Genomic DNA, 26,189 nt, shown 5'->3' on the forward strand with positions numbered 1-26,189 from the left:
TGCTTTGCCTTGAGGATCTCCCCTCGATGTAGAGTTCCGAATCTGAAAGATTCCTGGAAACACAGCAGGACAAGTGAGAGGGATGGCCCCGTGGGCTTTAAACCCGGGGGTAACTCCGGGCGTGGAGTTGAGGGCTCAAAACAAAGAAACGGTGATAAGCTCTGGAGTGCTTGGTGCTGCCTGAAATCCAAAGTCAGCTCCAGGTTAGGTAAAAATCCAGCAGGCACGTTCTGCAGATGCCAGGACTCGATAAGGTGTTAAAAGTTGCGGAGATTTAAAATCCTTTTTCTTTTTTTTTTTTATTTATTTTTTTTATGTTTTTTATTTTTTAATTTTATTTTATTTTATTATTTTTCTTTTTTCCTTTTCTTTTTTCCTTTTCTTTTTTCCTTTTCTTTTTTCCTTTTCTTTTTTCTTTTTTTTTTCTTTTCGTCTTTTTTTTTTTTTTTTTTTTTTTTTTTTTTTTTTTTTTCTTTTTTTTCTTTTCCCCTTTTTTTTCCACTGATGTATCACATGAACCACAAACACCCTCAAACGAAGCCATTTGTGCCTGGTCTCCCCTCCAGACGGAGCCGCCAGGGGGATAAAACCAAGCGCATGCAAACATTATCCCAGGGCGGGCGGCGACTGGAGGGGGGGGGGGTGAAAGAGAAAAGTTAAACATAGGAGCATATTTCTTTCTGCATAATTCTGGCAGCGAGAGACCAAACTCTGGAGGAGCCTGACCCCCCGGATTATCCGAGGCAGGACATGTGCTGCCTGTCTCGGAGTCACCATCTGTGCGGGAGATTTCAGGGAGCGAAGACGCGTGGCAGGGATGCGGCTGCAGCAGCCGGGCCCGCCGGGCCCCTCAATTCCTGAGCATCCTCCCCGCGCATTTATCACCGCAACGAGTTTCTTTTTGACACCGCGATTCGGGCAGCATTTTTTTTTTTTTTTATTTCTTCCTCACCAACCCTCCAGCCCAGCTCCGGGGGCCTTTCCCCTCCCTTCCCCTCCTGCAATCATCCCCGACGGGTCCATTTGCTTTTGTCTCCCGTTAATTGCTTGCTACTTTTCACCGCCCGCTCCTCCCCCTTTGAAAGATAAATTTTAAAGCCGGAGCAGGGTGGAGAATGGCTGAGCCCGCTGTTATTTTTGACATTCGCCCCGGTGACAGCTGGACCTTGCGAGGCTGGGGCCGGTCGCACACAAAGCCTATTAGCTGTGCCCACTCACTTAATGAGCCCTGAAGTCTGGAAGGAAAATTTCCTCCCCGAAGTGTGGCGGAGCCCTTTGTCATTGTAAACAGGCGCTGCTCGCCCAGCCCTGCCTCGCCTTTCTCCTTCCTGCCACCGGGGTTTTTCTATTTACTCAGGAAACAAAAGCCGAGCCGTGTCGGGGGGGATGGGGGGGATGGAACCCAGCTCGGTGGGTTCGCACGCACACGCGTGCCCGCTTGTGCCACCCACCCACCTTGCCCGGGGCTTCCCGGTGTCACCTTCCTGAAGGACACGGGCTGTGGAATGGGGAGGGACGGGTGCTCCCGGGATTTGCGGATCCATAGGAGGAGTTCCCCGGAGGAAGCATCTGTATGGGGCAGAGCAGCAGTGGGAAGAGCGGGATGCTGTCTGCCAAATTTTTTACCAAACTGTAGCAATTTGGGGCTCCAGAAGTTCTTGAAGTAGCCACAGAGTTGGTTTGGAGGGATATTTTGTCTCCTGAATGTCTGTCGTTATCTTCTGAATTCGCATCATCTTTATTTTCTCACGCAAAGAGCTTCTTTTCCAGCTCCACAAATTATTCCCAAAGGAATGGTTCCTTCTGCCTCCTTTGAACTTCCAGTCTGCCCGGGTTTGTGGCACTGGAAGCCCCAGCACACCCCATTTTATGCCATTTTATGATGGGAGTCATTGCCCAACAGAACAAAACTGTGAGTGCCTATAAAACATTTTAGGGATGGAATCACTCTTGGTGTAAGTGGCAGCACCTGCCTGTGGAGGCTGCGGGCTGCAAGGAAGCAAAGAGCAAGGAAAAAAAAAGCCTGAGAAAGGCCACATCCCAGATGGTCCTTCCTTGGGCTGAGGGTGACACAGACCCTGTCACCAGGGCGAGCAAAGTCCCTAGGATGAAAGCTTTGGAGTGTCTTTATTTGATTAAGAAGATGAAACTTTCAGGTCTCATGATTTGCAAAATAATTATCAATGCCAAGCAGATGTAAATAAGAGCTGGAAGATCTTTCTTGTCTTGATGGCTTGAGAGTTGGACCTCAGAGGATGAGCTCGTGTCATTGCTTTTTTGGTTAAACCTTCTAAGAGTCTTCAGAGAAGCAGCTCCCATCCTGCAACATCTCTGATTCTGCTGGGACCCCTTCCCCTGCCTCTTTTTTTTTTTTTTTTTTCCCCATCTTCTCCAGGGATTTGCTTGCTAGTTTTTAAATATTTGCATATTTCTGTGCTTGCTTTCTGTTGGTAACCAGTGCTGTTTGGGGAAAGCTGAGACATGCTCTAAATGTAAGTCAAGCAAAAAATTACCTTTTTTGTGTGCTTTGCAATTATCACAGCAAAACGATTCCTTTCTTCCTTCCGTAGTCAGTAATTTATTTTTTAACAGAAAAAAACCTAAAGCATTACTTCAAGAACGTCGGGTTAATGCTGTTCTTGTTTTCCCTGTGATGTTAAGCTGCCTTCCTGACTGAAGTGTTTGTCTTCAATTTATAAAATTGCTCGTGGGTATGTCCCACTTTGGGAAGACACAAGAGGCATTCACAAGCGAGAAAATCTCAGCTTCCGAACTGGTTGTTTAGCAACAAAGGGAGGGAAAAAGACCAATTTTTATCCCGTGTTTTAAACTTGCCTTTGCCAGTGTTTCTAAAAGGTATTTTTTTTCCTCCCTCTGTTTGCTCCCTAAATCTTAAGGCATAAAGCTGACTCTCTCAGTGATCTTTGATCATCAACCTCAGCATCTCCTGCTTGCTCCTCCAGGTCCCTGTGCTGACACCAGCACAGGAGCTCAAGGCCTCCTGAGCAATGCTTATTCAGGGGGTGGTGGAGAGAGAGCTACAGAATAAATAATGTTGGTGTGAAGTCACCAGCTCCTTCCCATCCCACAAGCCATGGTTCTCTTTTGGACTGTTTGAATTACAGTCCACGCTGAGGATCACAAAAAGAGATTTCTTTTCACTCTCACCTGGCTTCGTGTCAACTGATGGGTGGTCAGGTCTTGAGGGACAATAATTTGGCAACCCAAGTCTCCCAGCTGAACGACTGCCAGGTTTGGGGAGCTGTGTGCAGCTGCTGATTGTGGGCTGGGAAGGTGAGGACCTGAGCTGGAAGAGCGATGCTGATGCTGCAGCAGTGGCACTGAGCTCCACGGCTCTCCCCATCCCTTCAGCAGCCTCTGAGCAAGGGGATTAGGACACAGCAGAGGAGCTGTGGAGCCCCAGGAAGAGGTTGTGCTACAAATCAAGGTGGGGGCCAGGAGTCCTTCTCCATCCCTGTGGCCTCTTGGTCTCAATGTCCTTCTAATATCCCCTAATCGGCTTTCCATTTGTAGGCTCCCTCTTCATTCACCGGTGTGCATACCTCTGACATTAAGTTGGCAAGCTGGGGCCTGTGTAAAAGCTCTAAGTCAGGGCTGGGCAAACGTTTCCAGGAGTGCTTGGCTGGCGTGTGTCGAGGGGATTTGCATTTTGAAGACTGAGCTAATCCCTTTTTCTCTGCTCCCCACTCGGAGGCAGCTGCCCCCGGAGCGTTTTGCCCGTCCTCTCCTCCACCCTCCCCGTGGATGGGGATTTCAGAACAAAGAAGGGGATGGGAGAACCAGCTGGGTATGGAGGTGACCTGGCTGGAGACCTCTGCTCTCAGCCAGCTTCCCAAGGTGACCTTGGATAAGTCTCCCAGACTGGCACCAGGCCAGGCTTTTACACATCCTAACACCCAAGCTAGCCACGGGGCTGGCTTGTAGCCTAACTCCAGCTCTGGTAGCCAGCCCAGGTCAGGAGAGGTGCTGGGAGGTGTGGCTGGAAGTAAGTAGATACAGAAACACCTGACCAATGCTTCCAACCAGCCTTTTAAAATCTGAATTTCATCCAGCTGGTATTGCTGGGCTTGTATCTGGAGATAACTTTGCTGTATCTCTGAAAATCTGGGCAGGGGTTTCTGCACCTCTGGTCTTCAGAGCCTTCTAAAGAGTGGGTGGTGAGGGAGGGCTGGATTTCATCTCATTTCATCTCAGGGTAAGGATGCACGTACTGCAGAAGCTGCTGGGAGGCCAGAAGCTGAGAGGGGAGATGTCCTGAGGCCCTGGATGGGACCAGGAGATGCAGGATGTGGTACTCAGCACTCATGAAAATGAATGGGAGACTTAAAACATTCAGGTGGCTTTGCCAAGTGAACAAAATTCTTGAGAGCACCCCCCTTGCCACTATTTCATTAAGAATATTGACCTCAAGACGAAGAAGCTGGGAGAACTGGATGCCAAGAAATCTGGCTGGATTTGACTTCTGTGCTTCACTGACAGGATCCAGGATGATCTCTCTAAATTCTGAGTAATTATTGGCACCAAGCCTGTGCAGTGAGTCTCTTTTACACTGTTGTGATGTGGGGCACTCGGTGCTGGCAATCTTTAGTGTGATTATTTTGTATCACAAGGTTGGCTGGGCAGGTGGGCTTTTGGTGGCCATGCAGGAATGCAGATTTCCCCAGAAGAGGGGAAGAAAATAGAGTTGGGATGCAATGGAAATAAGGCTTGGGCAAGAATTTTGCATATATAACATGTAAAAAAAGGGTGAGGTGAAACTAAAAATAGTGCAGTACTGTTTCATCAACCTCTGGTTAATCAAAGTTCACTGCACTGTGATGCACCAGGTGTTGGCTCACAGCATCTCAAATTTCCATTCTTCCAAACCATTGAAAGGCAGCTCTACAAAGAAGTACAGAGGAAAAAAAAAAACCCCAGTGATGCTGCACCTTGTTCATCAGAAAATTGCCTTTCATACCAGTTAAAGAAAAAAAAAAAAAAGAGTTTGAATGCTTTCAGTCTCACCACATTGCCTGAAGCAAAGCTGGGTGGAAGGGCTGGCAGGAGGAAACTCCTGTTTCCAATGCTCTGGAAAAAGCTGGATTGATCTGTCAGGTCTGGAGCAGAACTCCAGATATTTACTTGAATCAAGCCCACACCTTTCTGTGGAAAGAAAGGAAGTTTTCAGGCCAAACCTTTCAGCCTGCTCTATTGTAACTACAATATCTTGAGATATCTTAGACAAACCTGGTCCTACAGAGAGGGCAGGCAGCAAGGGGCATCTATCTCACTGTTGATTAGTTTTGTTTCTTTATCTTTTTTATTACTTTTTTTTTTAAAGAAACTTACCCTCTAAATTTCAAATCTAACCATTTTTTCCCCCTGCAATTTCCATCATCAGTTGTGATCTCTGTCCTGCCAAGTTCTCACTGTGGCTCCATGGCAGCATCCTCCAGACTTCTGTCTTAGCTTGATTTAACAGCTGTGGTTATTCTGCAACTCAGACACAAAGTTTTTACCTTGTGCAACCCTTGCTGGCCCAGCAACCCCCAAACTCTTCTCACTGTTCTGAGCTAACAGTGGCCTTGGAGGCTCCAAGGGTCCCATACAAACCCGTGGGAAACACGTGGGACCTGAGCAAAGCTCTCTCTTTTTTGAGCTGATTTGTGATCGACCACCCTCAGCCTGAATTGGTTGGGTTGTTGTTGGTTTTTTTTGCACCACAGGGATGGGCAACGATGGGCACATTCCTGGAAAGACCCTGCTCAAAGCCCCCGTGGGCTGAACTCCTCCAGGCTGCTGCTAATAGGGTAATGAGAGCCTCGTCTGGTGGAGCTGGAGTGCCTGGCTTTCCAAGATAAAACTATCCAGGCACGTTGGGAGGTTGGGCCTCTTTATGACTGAACACCATTCATCCTGAGTACACAAGAGCTCACAAATTTAATAAGCAGAATCCATTTCAGCCCCGTGGCCTGCCATGGCAACAGGAGAGAGGGGCTTCAGCCTCTGCTGCTCAGGCATCATTATCTCCAGGGCCATCTGCTCCGGAGAAGCACAATCCCAAACTCATTTAAATAGAGCCAGCCTGAAATATGTGACGATTTTTTCCCAGTCTCCCCCTCCCCTCCCTGCTCACGACTACATCTCCCCACAGGAGCAGGAGGAGATGTAATATTCCAAGGGTGAGGAGAGGGTATGGGAGATAAGATTATAGTGATAATGAACCCAAGGAAGGTGAAGGGGAGGAGTGTGGGGGGGGAAAGAGTGAGGAACTTTTCCTCCTTTGGCTGCTGTTCTTCCAGAAAGCAAGAGGTTGCAATAAATTATAAATGCATTTTTCAAATCATCTTCTTGGAAGAAATCTTTCACAAACAATGATTCATCAACCTCCCCAGAACTCTGCCTCGTTGGAACAATTAAGCAGTAAAGGGAAAAAACCCAGAACACTCCTTTCTTCCTCAGCTTCCTGACTGCTGGGATGCTGCCCTGGTCATAGGTGGCTACAAGAAAATGCTGTGTCCCTAAACATGGAGCTGGGGACATTTGGGCAAGGATGTGGAAGGGATTGGAGGGAAGAGGGTTCAGTCCTTGGGGATTTGCACCCCTAAATGTGCTGCCTCCTTTTTAAGGGTTCCCAAGCTTGGGCTTGGGAGGGGGACCCCATCCCTGGGATGATTGGCCTCAAGTGCATCCCTGGAGGGGACAGGGTCTTTGCCAGAGGGCCACAAAGAAGAGGATGTGGAGTTGCACCGTGCCTCAGCTTCTGGATAAAATTGATTTTGGCTGAGTCCCTGCCTGCTGGAAGGGGCAGAATGAGCCAAAGCCAGGGGGGTGCTGGGGGCTGAGTTACAAATCACTGCCCCAGCAGTGTGTAAAGTCTGAGGAACACTTCAGGCTGGAGCTGGGAGGAGGTGGACAAGAGGAAACCCCCAGGGAGACATTCCCAGGTGGATCCAAGCTGGGAAAGGGGTTTCTCTGCCCAGCCCCCAGCCCCAGCTCTGAGTGGTGGGAGAAATGTGATGGTTGGAAGGGGAGGGAAGTTTCTGCAGGCATTTTTAAGAGCTGCCATTTCTCATTTGGTTTTGGTCAGGGTCTTCTGTGGATTGCACAGAGAGAGGCTCCAATCCATCAGTGAGATGAGATGGAAGTGTTGCAATGCATCTGGGGGAGAGTGCAATGAAATCATATATATTCATTACATTTATTTACTGATGCTGAGCCTCCCAGTGCCCAGAACACCCTGTACGTGCTTCCATCATTCTCCTGCAGCAGAGGCAGCCACGTGGCCAGAAAACCAGCTCAGCATGGCCAAGGAGGGGACATGATGGATGCTGTGAGGATGGACATCCCTGCCCTGGCCCCAGGGAGAGCTGGAGAAGGCAGAATGCAATTATTGCACCATGGAAATGGGAGCTTTGCCACCAGAGGCAGAGTCCTGGGGTATTTCAGATTTCAGATTTGTGGAAGAGGAAATGATGGGGCCTCTTGGTGTCCATCCCTGAGCAGTCCAACCACACAGGTACAAGACCAAGGTGCCCAATTTCCACTCCTGGAGGCTGAAGCTGCTTTGGTCTCATCCCTTTCTTTGCACAGATATAACCTTTAAGTGATCAATAGAATCTTTAAGTGTTCACTAAGTCAAGGCATCGATTAGGAATGCAGACTCAGCAAAGCCCAGGTGATAGATAGCAGATGACATTAACTTATATAGAAAGCTTCTCTTGCTTTGAAATCTTTTTAGGTTGATAAATTAAGGGATCTACCACCAAATCCATAATAATGTGTTTTTCTCTGTAGCTCAGTTAGAGATGATAAGGTACCAAGTGTTATCAGAGATGAATAAGCTTCAAAGTAGTTGCAGAAGTATTTTAATTCATTACATCTGCAGAACAGTTGAAAAAAAATCACAAAAATGTTTTTTTTTCTGCAAGTTCTAAACCTAAGCAGGCCTTTGGGTTCTCATCCTAGACAGATTTGGTCAACAAACAAACAAACAAACACCCCTTGTGAAGACACAGGTCCAGATCCTCCCATTTAAAAGAAAAATTATTTTCTCAAAAGAAATTTCAAACGTTTTGATCTTCTCATGTAAATCCTTGTCAGAAATGTCCAGGAACTGATATTATTCCCAGTAATGTGCTGAGTCCAGTGCAGATGAAAGGAAAACCTGCTGATGGCTTTTCAGGCAGGCTGATGCCACAAACTCCACCTGATCCTCTGGGAAATCTCAGCCTGGAGTTTCAAGGACCTCCTCTCACCAGCCAGCCTAGCCTCTTGCCTTAAGCACATGCATTCAATTATTTAGCAAGGAAAATGGGCTCCTGCAACTAATAAAATATCCGATTTAGCCCCTTAATCCCATTTTAATGTCTTTAAACCAGTGCCAACACAGGTGAGACCTCTGGGAGAGGAAAGCTAAATACTGCTCGTGGCTTCCTTTCAAACCTAAGTTTCATTCCATCTCTGTTGCTCAGAATTAATGCTGCAAGGAGCTTTTCTAGGAAAGGATGGCAAAAGCCCAGCTCCAGCTGAACCCAGCCTTCCATGGGTAATTCATCCCGGGTGGCAAAGCCTGGGCTTGGTTTGATTTGGTCTTTTTGAAGCCCTCAGCAGTTAATGGCAAGAAAAAAAAAAAAATACAACACATGGGTGAAAGCTCTCAGAGTCAACCTTTCTGCCTTGTTTTTTCAGGTTTTGAAGAAAGAAAGCCCAGCAGGTGGGAAGGAAGAGGTTGAACAGGAGAGTTCTTCATCCTTCCATAAGAAAATCCTTGGCTGCCATCTCTCCAGCTCCAGGTGTAGTGGCCCTGATATAATTTATATTATATATATATATCACAACCCAAAGATTTCCTGCCTAATTGTGTCCTTCACTGGCTGGCACCAGGGAGGATTCAGCTCAGTTGAGGTTTAGCTGGAGATGGGGTGGCTTTCCAGGAGCTTCTGGTCTGTCCCAGCACTTCAGCCCTCTCTTCTGATTCTGACAAAAGGTAAGAAATCAGCATTAAAAGTGTCCCCTGGAAAGGTTCTGAGCTGTTTTCTGATCAGAAAACACATTATATTAGGAGGAGGGAGGTCTTCCCAGTGAAATTCTGCCACTGGTGAAGCTGGGGCTGGAGGGATGGAAGGGAGGAAAACCTGTGCTGTGAGCAAGCCCAGGAGATGAACAGAAACCAGAGATCTGGCTTTAGTCTGATACAATCCAGCTCTCAATCTCATTAGCAAGAGTTAAAAAAAAAACCAAAACAAGACCAAAAAAGCAACCAAAGAGGAACTGTGACATTTTCAGACCAAAACCACCCTCTCCCATTTGCTGTGCTTGTAGCCAAGAAGCACCGGGTTAAAAAGCCCAGGAAAATTGGGGGCAGACTGGAGTTATAAATGTACCTAACACACTTCCAGGGATCAATTTCACATGCAGCCTCTTTTAATGTTTTTTTTTCCTTGCGTATTTGCTATTTTTATTCCCTTGAATGGCTTTCAGCAGTGATATTTCCATGGGTGGCAGCTGGCACTCTGTGCTGGCAGCCTGGTTGCCATGGCTGAGCCTTGGGGCTTCTGCCAGGATTTTGTTGGTCAACAAGGCACTGCCAGAACTGTTGTGTGCCCCAAGCTATGGGGGGAGAGGGGCTTCTTCAGGTGATGGGATGCTGGTTTTCCTCTTTAAAAGACTCAGCCTAAATAGCCTGGCAGGTCTGTAGTCTTTAAAGTGCCTGTTTAGCATCCTAACAGCTCAGCTCTCTCCAAATGAACCCAAAAAGCAGAAGCAAGGATGCTGGTAGAGCACCTCTTTTGTGCTAATCAAAAGGGAGCCATCAGCTTGGAGATGTCTCCTCGTAATTTAATTCATGGACTTCAAAAATAAGTTTCCTCAGCTGCAGGTGCCTCGAGAAGGTCCATTTTTAACTCATTTGAAGTCGTGAATTCCTCTCACCGGACTTAATTAGGGACAGATATTAAAACAAATCGAGGGAGAAGACCTTAAGGAGAAAAGTGGGTTTATTAGGAAAAGACTGTAGGGCTTTTTAATTAATGCCAGAACAGCTGTCCTTAAACTGTTCCTCTCTTCTGAGCAGATTATCCCAGGGAAGGCTCAGAGGAAACCAGGAGCAAGTTCAGCTCAGAGCTGCTGCTCCCCCCTTGCACCTCTGTCAGCAGCAGCCACAGAGCATTTGTTTGGTCCTCCCTTGGACTGCAGCCTCTTTCTGTTTTCTGACAACACCGACTCATCCCAGTTTGTTTCTGAGTGATTTGCTTTTTTGTTCCTGGTGCATATTCCCCAGCAGTCACATCAGTGGTGACAGCATGTCACTTTGATGGTGTTGTGACAGTGTGACGCCAAACGAGCCTTAACACAACGTTTCTTCTTAAGGCTTGTCTGAAAACATATTGTTCTCCCTTGCCAGAGCTTCTCTGCTTTCTCTCACCCTTTCCCATGGGTTCTGAGGTGCCTTTTTGGGTTTAACCAACCTGGGTGTTGCAAGGGAGCTGACACAGAGGTGTTTTCCCCATCATTCAGGTGAGGAGATGGAGGGAGAGAGGAATGAACCTGAATGTCCACAAGGGAAAGCCCCAAGCCCACCTTCCCCTGGTTAACATCCTCCTTTCCCTTATACTTCACCTTCCTCAGATTTCCTGGGTTTGGATTTGTAAAGCTGCAGTTTCAAGGTCCCCATCACCACCACCACAGAGTTATTTCTGTTTCTTCCACATTTCCTCCTACAGCCTCGGTTGGAAGGTGGACCCTGACGTGCCCCAAATGGGCAAGTCAGCCTTAAATTCAGAAAGCTGGTGAAGGGGCAAGGATGAGGAGGGCAGAAAGGAGCTGAGCAGCTGCTCAGACCTGTTTGGCCATTCTGCTTCTCTGGGGGATGCTGGCTCAGAGATGGAGTTCACTTGGCTGGGAAAGCAAAGTTGTTCGCTAAGGTATGGACAGGTTTTAGAATGAAAGTAGAATAGAAGTGTGTGTGGGGGGTCTGAGAAGAGGTTTTTATGTTAAAAGGGAGCAACAGGAGTGTAGAAATCACCTCTAGTCCCTGTGAGGCAAGAAGGGAGCTGCAGGTCCCTGGGCAAGCCCCTTGTCCCCAGCCCCTTCCTCCCAGCAAACCTTTACTCAGGTTTTCTCTTTGCCTGTTTGTTTTCCCACTCCTCCTGCTGCTCCCTGACCTGACAAGTGCTCCTTTTAGCAGAGTATTAATTATCATCACAGTGCTGGGACACAGTAATTATCCCTCCCTTGTGCTTTCTGGGCTTCCCAGCCTGGCTTGCAGCAAGGACAGGGTGAAAGGGCTCAGCTGGCAAGGGGCTCCTGGTATGTGGCTTGGAGCCAGGGTAATTGCCCTGTGCCAGAGAAGAGGGAACAAGGGGAAGAAGAAGGAAAAGGAGAAAATGGGCTCTTTGGACTCAGTGGTGAAACCCAGAATTCAGCTTGGAGCCTTTTAACCAGGGTAGCTTTGTCCCAGGGTTTATCATGGAGAAGAGAAGCAGGACTAACCATACAACATCCCTCAGGAGCTGGAGAAGCCCAGGAGGGCTGAGAGGATGATAATGGTGTTTGCCAGTGCTGAGAAACTCCCTCGAAGCATGAGAAAAAAAAAAAAAAATCTCCATAGAGACACACGGAGGGGTCAGAGGGAGAAGATTCCAAGGATGTGAGTACACCTACAACTTTCTCTGGGTGCTTTGCATGGGGCTTTGCTTGTGCTGGGGCTGGACTGGGCTGCCCAGGCTCAACTGGGCACATTTAGTTATCTCCTTGCTCTTAACAACCATGTTGGTGCCTGGTTTACGAGGTCTGTCCAAAATAATTCATGTTTATTTAGTGCACTGCATTTCCCTGAGGGTCTCAAATGAAAACCTCTGTGTTTAACTCTACCCCCTGCCAGCAGTTTGATATTTTCTGCATTCCTAGGCCCAAAATTGCCCAGTGATCAGCCTGATCTGAGATGCTGGGACCTGTTCTGGGAAGTGATGGTCATGGGGAGGAGCCATGGAGTGGAATGGTGGAGACAGAGAGCATCAGGGTGGGAGCCCAGATGCCTTCCAAGGTGCAGCTTTATTGCTGCTGCCAGAAATGTAACAGCTCTCTGTCATGAAAAGAGTAAAAAAAAAAATAAAAAAATTGCTCCTCTTTGGACAAAACTGTGAATTTTTCTTCAGCAAAGTGACAACCCTCTGCTAGTGAAAATTGCCTTTCATTACAGTAGGGAGGGGAAACAGAGATAAAAATGAAATAAGCTGTGCTTTTCTTCCCTTTATGTCCTTTTTGTAAACCTGTAAGCATCCTTTCTCTCTCCCCCCCTTGGTTTCCTGCAGCATTGAGAAGTTTTATTACCATTTCTTGTGTGTTTGTCTAGGAATTTAGGGATCTCAAGCAAATGACAGCCTCAGCCCAGCCTGCCAAGCACTGCTGACAGCTCAGGAAGAGGCTGGGTGTGCTCTGAGTGCCTCTTCTGTGAAACAGGGAACCCAAATGTCAGAGGGAAAATGGATGAGGACACTTCCCCATGGCCACCTTCAAAAAATCAGTGGCAGGAGTAGAAATGAAATCTCCATCTCCTCCCTCCTAGGCCCTTGTGGAAAGCTGCCCCCTTGGGAGGTTCTTTTCCCCTAGAATTAAGGATCAGCTGGAGCAATGGAGCTGGGATAAGGCAGAAGGCAGCACCCTGGCCTGGGGAATGGGGTGTGCACCCATCCACCCTCTGGCTGTCAATGGACATTCCCAGGTGCAGCATCTTGGGAGCAGTGGGATCAAGCTCTGCAGCTTTGCCCTGTGCTGGTGCAGAGGGCAGGAGGGGCTCAGCTTTGGTACAGCAGCCTTGGAGGACACTTCTAGCACACAAAAAATTGTGCAAGTAAATCCCCAGCCCATCCAGGCTGGAAACCCATCCCTGGGAACCAGACAAAGCTCTTCTTGCCCATCACTAATGGGAGCAGACACCAAAATGCTGACCCAGGGGGTGATCCTCCCTGCAAACACAGGGATGGGAAACTTCATCCTCAAACACGGAACTGTTGCATCTCTGAGCATCTTCCCTGCTCCAGCCAGATGGGCTTTGGACTCTGGGCTAAGAAAAACTGTTCTCTGCTCTCAGCTCTGCCAGCAGCTCTCTCTGTAACCTTGTTCAAGTCACTTAGATGAGAGTGGAAGAAGCTGCAGTGCACCAGCTCCTGGGCAGCCCCTCTGTGTGTCTTTGTGTGTCCAGAGCAGCTGCAGTTCCCAACCAACCTCCTGAGGCTGCCAGCCTGGGGGCAATGCTGGATAACCAGGGTCTGCTCTGACTCCCACTGCCTTGGCTGCTCCATCTCAGCTCCAAGAATCACCCCGTGCCTCAGTTTCCCCACCTGTTAGGCAAAGGTAATCCTCCCTCCCAGCTTGGCACTGTCAGCCTTGTGCAAAGGGTTTCTCAGAGAGGGAGAGCAGCACCCCAGAGCTGAGCTGGGGTGGGCATCCCCCATCCCTGGAGGCTGATTTTGGACACGTGTACATCCCTCCTGCCCATCAGGCAACAACCTGGCACGGGCAAACACCTCCCTCCTCCAGCTCGTCTGGAGGCAGATTGCTGACGGGCGGAGGAAATCTCCTGGAGAGTGAACCTTGTCAGCAAAAATGCAAATATTTGGAGACAAAGTGTTCATTACGGCAGAACTTGATTTCAGGGTCAACCCTTCTTTGCAGCAAATTGTTAGCCAGCTAAAATGTTTATTGTCACCACACTCTGGCAGTTTTGACAGTACCTATCAAGTTGAGCTTGACGATATCTGCATACGGCTTCACTCAGGCAGCCAGGAGAGAGAGGCTGGAGGGAGGGACTGGAGACAGAAAAAAGGAGATAATTGGAATTTTCCCCTTTCTTGGTGAAGGGGAAGGGCTGCAGTGGGCTGGGGAAGCTGGTTATGTGGAGGGAAGTATGACACAGGCTGTTGGTTAGGTGGGGGGGGGGTGTGTGTGCAGTGAACCGTCCTGATGGATTCATTTTTTTCAGATGTAAAACTGCAGCACACATGGAATAAACTCACCCCAGGCTGGCTGTGCATCAACAGAAATCACAAAAGGATGATATTTTCTTCATTTTTTTTTTTCCAGGTAATCTCCGTGGCTCCCCAAGAGCCAGAGCAGGGAACCACTCAGAAATCAGTGGAGTTTCTGTGCTTTTTTCCCTATTCTCAGCTCTGCCCTTTTCAGCTTCAGGCTGGAGTCTGTTCCCTTTAACTCCTGCACAGGACAAAGGCAGCTGGGGTCCCATTCCTGGCAAACCCACAGCTCAGTGGGATATTAAGCTCCCACATCTTCCCACTCTGCTCTGAGACCAGAGGATGGAAGGAGCCAGGGCCAGCTCTGCCTCTCTGGCCAAGGGGGAAAAAATGAAGGAGAAAGCAGGAATTTGAAAGAAAACAAGAGCCAGGGTGAGATGCTGCTGAAAACACCCAGGAGTGGGAAAGGGAACAGCAGCATATTTTGGGGCTCCCTCCTCCAAAGACAGCAGCTTGCAGCTCAAGGCTTAACTCATTTTCCTCTGCTTCTCACTGGGTCTTTAGCTTTTCTTCAGCTAATGCGTGGGGAGGGAGGCCAGGCTGGAAGGGGTTTGGTTTCCTTGCTTGCTGGAGCTGAGTGAAGGCTGTTTCATCTCAACAGGCTGCTCCCAACACCCCTTAATCTGAGATCTCCTGCGTGCAGGAAGCAATGGAGTTAAGTGACCTTGCTGAATCCCGGGCTCTGCAGCTGCAGGAGAACAGGGAAGGAAAAGAAAAGAGGGGAGGAGGAAGAGGCACTTTGCTGTCTCCCATTAAAGCCCCAAGAGGCTGAAGATGAGAGAGTGAAAGTTTCAAATTGCCAGAGCATCCTTCTGAAAGGCATTTTCCAAGAGCAGAGCTCCCTGCAATGTCACCTCTCATCTGCCAAGGTGGGGATTGAAGGGACAATAAAGCAGAGAATATTCTGCAAAGACAGAGCTGCTAATTCAAAGACAGAAGAGGTGCCAGTCCCCAGAGGGGGTGTCTCACACCCCCTTGCTGCCAGGAGATCTGGGCAGTCAGATGGAGCTGCACAGGGGTCCAGAACCAGCTCCTTTCCTCAGCTGTATCCAGCCTGGATGAGTGACCAGGCTGCACTAAGCCTGGCTTAGCTGAGAGTCAAAAACCCACCTAAAACCTTATTCACCAGTTCCACTTCTAATCTGACTCCAGCTCCTGCCTCTCAGTTCAATCCAGTGATGATGATAATGATGATAATAATAATTATTATATTTTATTATTATTATATTTTATTATTATTATTATTATTATTATTATTATTATTATTATTATTATTATTATTATTTTCTGAGACCACCCCAAGACCATGATGGATGTGCAGAAGAAAAAATGCCCTTTGATATTATTCATCCCCACCCTGCCCCAACCCAGCCAAGCTGTTCCTCCCTGCTCCCCCTTCCAGCTCTCTACCCTCAAAGAAATCTGGATTAAGGAGCTGATGTATTCAGCAAAGGGTCCTGCCCAGGATCTCACACCGAGGAGCAAATGAACCTCTGGTTCTACATCCTTTGTCCCTCTGGTTCTACATCCTTTGTCCATCTTTATTCCGACTGCATCCTCCCTTATGTTTATAAAATAAAAAATTACCCAAATATCCAGGCATGCCCTGCTGAGATAAATTGCATTCAACTCTTCTTCAGTAAATATCAGCTTTGTCCCAGGCTCCTTATTACTGGTGCCACCTGTCCCTCCCAGTGCAGGCTTTTTGCCTTCCCTTTGCCCAAATTCCCCAAGCTGAGGTTGGGCTCCCCCTCTCTCAGCAAAGGCAACTGTTTGCCCACAGAGACAAGGTGCTGAGTTTTCACACGGAAAATCAGGCTTTTTGCCAGCCAAGCCCTCCTCTCCCCCACTTTTAGAAACAACATTTTTCCCTCTCTGCAGGCTGGGGATGACCCAAGGAAGGAGCTGGAGAAGACACAACCTGGAGAAGACACACTCTGCCCCCCAGGCCAGCAGGATAACACAGTTTAGTGCTATGTATTAATCACAATCTGGATTATTATTATTATTATTATTATTATTATTATTATTATTATTATTATTATTATTATTATTATTATTATTATTATTATTATTTCCTGGTAACTCTTTCCCTACTTTTCCATCTGGGAGGCCAGTGAGAGTGTTCCTGGCTGGCCTGCAGCCAGTTTTCTCCAGCTGGGCTCAGTTCAGTCCAACGTTGCCATCTGTCCTTTAAGGCAGAGGGACATCCTCCTCCATTTAGGACCTCTCCCAGAACCAATTCCCCCTTTTCTTTTCTCCCCTGAACCCTGGACTTAACCAAAGCATCCCACGAGCTGTGTGTGGCCATCACTAGACTCGTGTATTTCTAAATAAAGTTGGGCATGCAGGGGGTCTGGTGACCTGACCTGGGAGCCCAAGGACTGCTGTGGTTCATAGAATCACAGAATGGGCTGGGTTGGAAGGGACCTCAGAGCTCATCAAGTCCAACCCTTGATCCACTCCCCCCGTGGTTCCCAGCCCATGGCACTGAGTGCCACATCCAGGCTCTTTTGAAATATCTCCAGGGATGGAGAATCCACCCCTTCCCTGGGCAGCCCATTCCAATGCCTGATCACCCTCTCCAGAAAGAAATTCTTTCTAATGTCCAACCTAAACCTCCCCTGGCACAACTTGAGACCTCTTGTGCCCTCTTGTCTTGCTGAGAGTTGCCTGGGAAAAGAGCCCAACCCCCCCCCTGGCTCCAACCTCCTTTCAGGGAGTTGGAGAGAGTGATGAGGTCTCCCCTGAGCCTCCTCTTCTCCAGCCTCAACACCCCCAGCTCCCTCAGCCCTTCCTCACAGCACTTGTGCTGGATCCCTTCACAGCCTCCTTGCTCTTCTCTGGACCTGCTCCAGCACCTCAATCTCCTTCCTGAGCTGAGGGGCCCAGAACTGGACACAGGACTCAAGCTGTGGCCTCCCCAGGGCTGAGCACAGGGGCAGAATCCCTTCCCTGGACCTGCTGGCCACGCTGTTCCTGATTGTGTCTCCCTGCCCAGCCCTGGGCTCAGCTGGGGGGGCTCTCCCTCTGCAAGCAGATATTTTGTCTTTTTGGGGTCTGCCTGACATGGTGGAGGTGGATGGGGCTCCTGAAGATTCTTGGCCTGGAGCTGTGGGGAGGGAAGCTCCTACCCCCTGTCCCCTCCACTGGGATGTGTGTGTTGTCACTTCACCTCTCTCCCAATTAACACCATAGGATCACAGGATCGTTTGGGTTGGGAAAAACCTTTCAGACCATCCAGTCCAACCATCCATCCAGCACTGCCAAGGCCACCACTAAGCCGTGTCCCTCAGCATCACATCTATGTGGCTTCAAGGTAACTCCGGGGGTGGTGACTCCACCGCTGCTCTGGGCAGCCTGAGCAAGGGCCTGACAACCCTTGTGGGGAAGAAATTGTCTTTAATATCCAACCTAAACCTCCCCTGGTGCAACTTGGGGCCTTTTCCTCTTGTCCCATCACTCGCTCCTTGGCAGGAGAGCCCCCTCCCCAGCTGAGGCAGAAGGGAGAGGCTGAGCCCCCCGACCTGGGGAGGACGGGTCCCCTTCCCCAGCCGGGAGGGAGATGAGGGAAGAAAAGGACCCACCGCATCCTCAGGGCGGGGAGGGGGGGGGTGGGGGGACACACACACCAGCGCCATTGTGCGGAGCCCCCGCGGATTGGCCGCCGAGTGCGCTGCGGTGATTTTGCAGCGAGGTCCCATTGGCCGCCGCCGCGCATAAGTTTTTGCTCCGGACGGGAACTTTTCCCAGGGATGATGGAGTAACCCCGCGGCGGCTCCGCTCCCTCCCGGCTTTTTCCCCCCCCTTCCCCCTTCCCCTCCCCTAACCCCTTTCCCGGGCCAAAGCAGCCACCGACACCCGGCAAGGATGAAGCTCTGCGGGATCTTCCTCGGTTCGTAGCGGGTCGGATGGGAGGTGGGGGTGTTGTGTGAGTGTTGTGGGGTGTTTACTGAGTTTGTGCCTCCCCACTTCCTTAAAAGTCCTCGAGTGGCTTTAACTCTGCCTAAGCCACGCCTTGGCAAAGGGGCTTGGTCGGCTGGGGGGGGAGGGGGCGACGGCCCCCCCCAAACTGTCCCTTTGTTTTGGGGTGTTCCCCCCCCTCCCCTTAGTGGAAAGCAGTTTCCTGAGAGTTTTGCATTTCGCAAGTTTTCCGTGTTTGCTGTGAGAAAAGGAGAGCTTGGGTTCCTTCCTTCCAACCACCCCCTCCCTCCCTCCCTCGTTGCTTTGCTCCGGGCTCAGCTGGAAAAGGTTCGGGAGTGGGAGGGGGGGGATGCGGCCCCCGGTGCTGCTGCTCCCAGGCACCGGCCGAGGCTTTGTCCCCGCTGCCTCCGGTTTCACCTAATTACAAAGGACGAGGAGGGGAGGAGAAAGAGGAGAAAATCCTGTTTTCTGCCGCTTCTGGCCTTAGTTCTGTTGGAGGTGTGTGTGTGCTGGGGGGGTGGTGTGTGTTTGGTTTGCTTTGGCACTTTTTTCCCCCTCTCTTTTTCGTTACCGGGTAATAAAAGGGTGAAGGGATGTTGTGAAATAGAAAATTAGTTCTTGCCTGTTCTCTGGGTGTGTTTCCGTGCCTGCATTAAGCGAGGCACAAAGGAGAAAGTTTTAGGACAATGCGAGGTGCCTTTTGCAAAAGGTGGTGATTGTTCCGATTGTTGGTTTTAGAGAGAAAAGAGCTCGACATTGAGCTTAGACAAAGACGTTGCCTTTTCACCCGAATCAGGGAGAAGGGGCGAGCCGGAGAGGGAGTGAAGGGTTATTAAAAGTTGTCGTGTTTTTTTGTTTTGGTTTTTTCGGGGGAGTAGCGCTTTTTTTTTTTTTTTTTTTTTTGTACATGTTGCTCCATCTGCCAGGGGCCTGTAGTGGGCAGGTTTGCTCGCAACCTTTCAGCTGTTCCATATACAATATTAATGCTGGCCATTTCTATTCGGCATACAACAGCACTAATTGTAGTCTGAGGCATTAAGGCCGCCAGCCCATCTGCATGGAAGCTTTCAGAAAGAAACAAGGAAAAAAAAAAATAAAGAGAGAGAAAAATCTTTCACCCCCAGCTGGTAACCGGAGAAGTTGGTGCCAATTACAAATGCATAAAGTTTGAGATCTAATTTACTTTGAAATAGACTCGGGGAAGGCAGCAAAATGCAGCACGGAGATTTGGTGTCTGTATTTACACAGGAAAGCTCGGTTTTAGTTTAAATAATCTCAAAACGCTTGAAATGTTGACACGAGTGTAGCAAGATTTTAAAAAAACAAACAACAACAACAAAAAAAAATGCAAATTGCTCGGGGTTGGGGGAGTGAAGGGAACCTACTTTAAAAATCGTTTTGGTGTTCACCTGCAGGTGACCCGCAGGGACCCCCAGAGAGCACCCACCCCAAACCACATCCACGGGAGAAAATACGTGAATATTTTCCTTTTCTCCCACTCCCTTTGGGGAGATGGCAGCTCTTGCAGAGCTGAGAACACGCCATAATTATATCCTCCTTTCAAACAGCTGTAAAGTGACTCTGTAGAGCTTGGAGAAGGGGGGGAAAAAAGTCCTAAAATGGCCAAAAGGGGTCGGAACGGCTTAAAAAGTAGGAGCGGGCGGGAGCTGTCCAGCACCGTGGTGCTGATCGCCGCCGCTCTCCAGCCCATCCTTGCCCCGCGGGCTCCTCCAGCACAGGGAGGGGGCTGGTGGCCCCCCTGACCCGAAAATCTTCAGAGGGCGAGGAAGAATTTAGGGTGTGCGCTATGGTAGTTCCTGCCGGCTGCTGAAGTTTGTGGGAAGAAAGAAAAAACTACAAAAACCCTCAAAAAACTCCCGGGGAAGGGCCGAGTGTTTGTAGCGCTGAGGGAGGGAATGGGAGGAGGGGAAAGGCTGGGGAGTTTGGGAACAAAGAACAACCAAACACCCTCTCGCAATCCCGGGGCTTTGTAGGATGGTAGCAAAGCTGGCTAGGTGCACCCGGTCTTAATAAATGCACCAGCAATAATAAAATTATCCCGTGCAAATGCTGAGGCCCAGGAATGTTTGCCCGGGTGTGTGTGTTTGTGCACACGCAGCGTACATGGGCACAGATTGAGTGTGGAAACACGTGCGGGTAAACACCTCCCCACACCCCCCTTCTCCTGCCTTCCAGCCTTGCTATTGTGCTTTTGTTTCTCAAGTTTAAGCATCGCGTCTCTAAATGAAGCAGCGGTGGAGAGGACCAGGCAGTATTGTGAGCGGAGAGGAGCTGAGTCCTCCCGGCCCTCCCTTTGATTCTATCGCGGGTGCAGAACAATGGAGATGCTGTGTAGCACCGGGCCTGCTGCCTGCAGATAAGAGTTTAATAGAATTTCTGAATGCCAAAGGTTTAGGATGTAAAATATCCCTGTCTTCGTGGTGTGTCCAAAGGAGATAGAAAACGGCTTTTCAGGAGTACTCTCTGCTGGATATCTCCCTTATGCTAATGGGTAGGAGCACACCAGGCTTGCAAGGCACGGAAATGGGCATTGTGAGAATCTCCAAAGCGGCCTCAACATTTAAAAAATCAGTATTTCTGTTCCCCTGCCCTCAATAAAACGCCTGAGATGGGAAACGGAGTCTCTCCCTTGCCATGTGCCCTGTAATGGTCATTAGGTGAGATGGGCTTTCACCCGAGGCTCATTTTAAGCCCACGGTGCTAGGCAGGTGTCAGGCAAGCTCAAAAAGGACATAGCCTAAAACTCAGGCAGTTTGAGAGGGTTTTGCCTCCTCCTTCCTGCACCAAACTTGCCCAGGGTTGTGGGGAGGTGGTGAGGGGCAGCTGGGACCCCCGCAGCTCTGGAGCTGGAGTTCCCCGCAGGAAAACGCATCCCCGGCAGGAATCAACTTTCCCTGCCAGGCTCTGCCTCTGCTCTCTCAGCTCTCTAAAGGCTCTTGGGGTTTCCGTCCATTTGTGAGCTCCCTTCTGTTTTCGGAAATCTTCATTAAGATGACAGGAAAGTCTTAATCGTCTCGGTGATACTGGGGACGGCGTGAGGGTGCAGGGAAAAGCTCTGGGTGGGAAGCAGACACTTTTTCGCCCCCCTTTTCCACCCAGGGGGGCTGCAGCACGCCTGCTATTTCCCAAAAGTTGCGATCCAAGTGCTAATGCTCCCGTCTGGCGGGAGGAAGGTGCTAATACCCTTTCTGCCCCACGGGGCCGGGCTCTCTCCCCAGAGCCTCTCTCAAGCTCAGGGAGGGCTTTTTTTTTTTTTCTCCCGGGGTGGCCCCATCTCCTCCATTATTGAGGAAAGATGACGCTAGCTCCTGGGAAGTGTGGTCTTTCTGGGACGAATGGGAAGAATTTTGTCTCTTCGAAACAGTTCCCGAAGTGTTTGAGTCACCGTGTTCTTTTAGGACGTATCCTTGTGTTATCCTCCTTCCTATCACTGAGCTCAAATTTTAACCGACTGAGGCGATGTCTTCTGGGGAAAGGTTCTGTCAGTTATTATTTTATTTATTTTTTTTTTTTTTTAAGGGGGAAAAAAAAATATTTATACACCTTTTAACCACTCGCTTTTGAATATGTATATCAGCTAATATGCAATACTTCCAGGTTCAGAGAGGCGATAAATTTCCCGGTCTGTTCTTTATGGTGATAGGTCATCTTCCTAACCACCAATAAATATTGTAAAGTACTTTCGCTGGAGCTGTGCTAACCCAGGGCATCTGTCACTCGCTGCTTGCTGCTATTAGGAATTATTGGGCCGTACCACGCGTTGGGATGCGCGGGGGGGACACCCGGCACGGCTCTCGTCTCGCTCGTCATCCTTTTGTGTTGCTGCTATCAAAGTAGCCCCGAGCTTCGTGCATATTAATTATGAATCAGCTCGGGGAAAATCACTCACCTTCTGCTGGGTGTCGGGAAAAGGGGGGGGGGGGTGCCGGGAGAGAGGGGCTGGCGGGGCCGGGAGAGCCCCAACTCTCGATGCACTCAAGTCAGCAGCTCCATCCCTCTTTCTCTCTCTCTCTCTTTTTGATGCTATACTGTAAATTTATTTCACCTCAGAGAGTAAACAGATATATTGCAACCCCAAGGGTTCATGGGTAGTGTATTTACAAAGGGAAGGCGCAGCAAGCCCCCTCTGTGCCATTTCCATTAATGAGAGCGGTCATTAAGTAAATGAGACATTGCCTTTAGCAGGCTTAAGAGTTCACACACTAAGGAGTATCAGATATTTAATTGAAACCAACAACCCGTCTTACACGCGTGTTACTGGTGTAGGGAAGTGGGCTGCCCTCCAAGAACTCTCCCCCCACAACCTCCCCCATGCAAATTTCATGATTGGTTTCCGTGATGTCATTTTGCAAAGGGGCAGACAATAGCTGTGGGGAAAGGTAAGTCAATATTATGTTCTTTCGCTGACAAAGGCAGATAACGCTGGCTTTTTTTTTTTTTTCCTTCTGTCTTTTTTTTTTTTTTTCCCTTTTTTTTTTTTTTTTTTTTTTTTTTCGCCTTCCCTTCCCTCTCCCCTCCCTCGGCTGAGGGGAAAGGCTTTCGGAGCACACAGTTGATGTAAACAGACGCAGGCGTTTCGCCTTTCGAGCACGAAGGCTGGGTTGTTGTTTTGAAAATTGCACTGGAGAACCGAGGGGATTTTTATGATGATCATCATGCTCCTAGGTCCATCTTTGCTCGCTCGCTTTCTCGTTTCCTGCGAGACGCTAGTGGACATGTTATGCTTCTGACTGAAAACAGGTCGGATAAGACGAGAAAGGAGATTTATTTAAAAAGGAAAAAAAAAAAAAAAAGGAGGGGGGGGCGGGGAAAGGAAGAAAGAAACAACAACAACAACAACAAAAAACCCCAACATCGCATTCAGCCGGGAAACTTTCTGAATATTTCTGGAAGAGGATGATGCTTGCCGGGTTTGTGGACCGCGGGATCGGTGGATGTTTATCCGGAGGGAACCCTGTGTGGTGTTAGCAGAAGACGCTCCCGGGAGGAGTTTGCGCCGGCAGCGGCGGCGGCGGCCTCCGCGCCCGCGGAGCTCTCGGAGGTGCTGATGGAGGTGCGGGGAGTGGGGCTCCGCGCGTCCCTCTCCGGGCTTTCCCCTTTTTCTCCCCCTCCCTCCTCCCAAAGCCCCCTGATCACAAAAACTCCGTCCCTAAGTCCTCAGGCTCTTACTCCTCGGTCTTTAGGGAGCTCTGCGCCCCGGCGGGGGGAAGGGGGGGGGTTGGCCGCGGGTGCGGAAGGTTGGCGTTCTCCCGCTGAGTGTTTGCTCTTACCCTGGCAGACTTTTTTCTATATATTTTTATATATATTTATTTTTTTTATAATTTTTCCCTTCTCTTCGCCCAGTATTGACTACTCCAGAGTTCTCTATTTATAGCAGCGAGGAACAAGGGCCGCGTGCCATGTTGGTGGATATTTCCCTCTCCCTCCCTCCCTCCCTCCCTCTCTCTCTCTCTCTCTCTCTGCGCTGGCCACGGCAGAAATCTGCGGGTTCTTATTTTTAGCTAGCTCGGAAGAGGCTTTGCTCCTCTAATCTCTTTATCAATTTTAGCAAAGTTTTTTTCTTCTTCTTGTTGTTGTTGTTTTGCGGGTAATTTAAGGGGAGGGCGAAGGGAAGGGGGCTGATGCCTGAGGATGCACTCACCGACCCCGCCGAGTTAGGCTGAGTTTGGGGAGCAGTTTGCTGCCCTGCTAGGACAGACCCCCCTCGGGAGAGTGGACCTCAAAAAGGGGGCTCGGCACCCTCCCGAGGCTCCCTCACGAAAAGAGGACAAGGTTGTGGGGATCAGGTCTCCCCAAAGCCGGGCTGCCAGGGCAGGGGAGGGGGGCTCTGCCCTCTGCACCCCAGAACCGGCCGGGCAGCTGCCCCCCCTCTATTGTTGACCCCCTTTCAGCCTCTGAAAATAAGCGCAAAAAAGCCCCGGCGAAATCCTCGCCATCGCCGTGCCGTTACTTTTAGTTATTTTTTTTTATTATTATTATTTTTCTTTTCCTCTCCCTCTCTCTCGTTGCCTCATCTGCTGTTATTATCAGCCTTTTCCATATGGCCACTTTAATTAATGGCAGACAAAAGGGGGTTTGGGGGGCTGGAGGGGAGGAGGAATCCAGGAATTAGAGTTTATAGTCGGTTTGTCTCTGATGCTGTCATAGAAACCAGAAGCAAAGATGCCGCCTTTCCACTTCTTTGTATGATCCTGTTTATTGTTCCCGAGCAGCGCAGATTGGAGCAGGCGCATGTTGCAAAGCTCCAACCATCGCCTGCTCCTGCTGCTGCGGCCCGAGGAGTCCGGGCAGGACTCATGCCCGTCGGCTTCCTCTTCCCTCTTTTCTTCCCTCCCTCGGGAATCTCAAGGATAACTTTTTTTTTTTCCTTTTTTTTCTTTTTTTTTTTTTTTCTTTTTTTCTTTTTTATTCTGGGATCTGTTGGATCCCAATGGCCAGAAGAGTAGGAAAACTCCCCAAAGTTGCGTTTCTCCTTTCCCAGCAAGCAGACGGGAGCTGTCCCTTGCGTCCCGGGGAAGTTCGGGTCCGGTTATCCCGGAGCGATGGGTCCGGTTTTGTCCCCCGCGGGTGGCACCTTCCCGGGGGTCCCGGACAGAGCTGTTTGTCCCCTGCACAGCCCCGAGGAAGGGGCCGTGAACCCCTCCTCGTTCCAGGGTGTCCGTCGGACCTCACCGGGGGGAGAGGGCACAGCGGGGACACCTCGTGCTGTAGGAGATGCGGACACCCATCCCCGCACCCCTGGGAGCCCTTGCAAGGGGGGGTTCGGGGCCCGGCCCGGTGCGGGACGGTGCTTAAGGTGCCAAGGGTGGCTTTGGGATGGGGGTGTCCCCCTCCCCTTTCGGGAAACTCCGTGCTGGAAGCGGGTGAGAACCCCCTCCCATTAAAAGTCAAAACCTCTCCCTTTCTCCCACTCCTCCGTCGCTTTTCTCTCAGGCTCATCCTGAGCAGGAGGAGAGGGGGTGAAGGGACACGGAGCAGGGGGATTCCATCCCGGGAGGCTCGGGATTGCCGGGCTGGGACTTTCCCGGCGGGTCCGGGGTGGGGAGGGGGCAGAGCAAACTCCGACCCTTCCTGTCCCACCGAAGCCCCGGGGGGGGGACGGGCAGCGGAGCAGCCCCCGGTCCCGGCTGTCAGATGCCGAGGGCAGGGCTGACTTTGCAAGACGTAGCTCGGCGTCAGAGCAGCTGCCATTTTAGCAGACGGTGCTAAACTCCCCCCCACACACACACACCCCCAGCCCAGCAGCCTTGGCTTTGGGGTGTTGGCACCGAACTTGGCTGCTTGAAAGGGGCATCTTGCTCAGCTGGGGCTTGGGAGAGGTCACAGTGCACCCTAAGTCAGCAGCACCCCCAAAGCAGGGTGATTTACACAGCTTCTGGTGCGCAGGAATATGAAGTCTTCTCCCAAATCCCACCGGGGTTCCGCATCAGGGGGAGGGGGCTGGGGGTCGGTGAATTTCTCCTCCCGACCCCCCAAAATCAGTCGGTGCAATGCCGAACACTCCTAAACTTCCTCTCTAGGGAGGGGTAGAGCCTTTTTGCAGCCTGGGGGTGCTTATTTTGCAAGGGGTGCTGGCATTGACTCCACTCGCAAGTTTTTTTTTGGGGGGGTCCCTTTTCCCCCCGAGAGCTGAATACCGGGGGAAAGAGCGGCGTGGGGAGGGGGGGGGGGAGTCACCATGGGTGGGTTGGGCTTCCCAGAAGATGTGGAATCAGCCGTGGGAAGGGGAGGGGGACACGGAAAGTGTCACCGTAGCGCTGGGAAGGCAGACGGGAGAGTTTAATGGCAAAGGGGTTGGGGGGGGAGGGGGTGAAACCCGTTTCCCCTTTGCTTTTTTTGTCTGGGTGGCACTTGGTAAATGGGGAGGACTCGGGTCCAGAGCTGTGAACTGTCCCGCTTGGTCGCTAGAGCTCTGTCCTTAAGGACAAATGACATCTCCTGTCATCACTTGGTTGCTGTTTCCCTTTCTCTCCTCTGGGAGCTGATGGTGGAGGATCCACACGAAACTTTTAGAGCTGGGAATGCATCTCCGTGTGTTATTCCCCCCACCCGAAAAAAAAAAAAAAAAAAAAAGGAGATGGTGCCTCTGAGCTATTTGTTTTGCAAATGATCTGTTTACTCCCTGGCTCTGCAGATGAGGATGCTGCCATCCAGGGGGTGATTCAAACCAGGGTAATTTGTGTTTTTGGGAGGTAGCCCTCCAGGGGCTGT

At 50.0% G+C, this 26,189-nt stretch overlaps 1 protein-coding gene across 4 annotated transcripts in view; it reads left to right on the plus strand.

Annotated features, from left to right (window-relative positions):
* Window positions 1-22,118: 22,118 nt before the first annotated feature.
* Window positions 22,119-26,189, plus strand: part of MYT1 (myelin transcription factor 1) — a 57,090-nt gene continuing 53,019 nt past the window's right edge. For 2 of the 4 annotated variants that reach the window (XM_071759803.1, XM_071759805.1), the window contains exon 1: window positions 22,119-22,357. The gene's annotated coding sequence lies outside the window, so the exon portion shown is untranslated. Of the gene's footprint in view, window positions 22,358-22,510; window positions 23,032-26,189 lie in introns of those variants that run through there. The other 2 variants (XM_071759804.1, XM_071759806.1) reach the window with 2 other exon arrangements.

The sequence above is a fragment of the Heliangelus exortis genome, chromosome 16 (genome assembly GCF_036169615.1).
Source record: "Heliangelus exortis chromosome 16, bHelExo1.hap1, whole genome shotgun sequence".
Lineage (NCBI taxonomy): Eukaryota > Metazoa > Chordata > Aves > Apodiformes > Trochilidae > Heliangelus > Heliangelus exortis.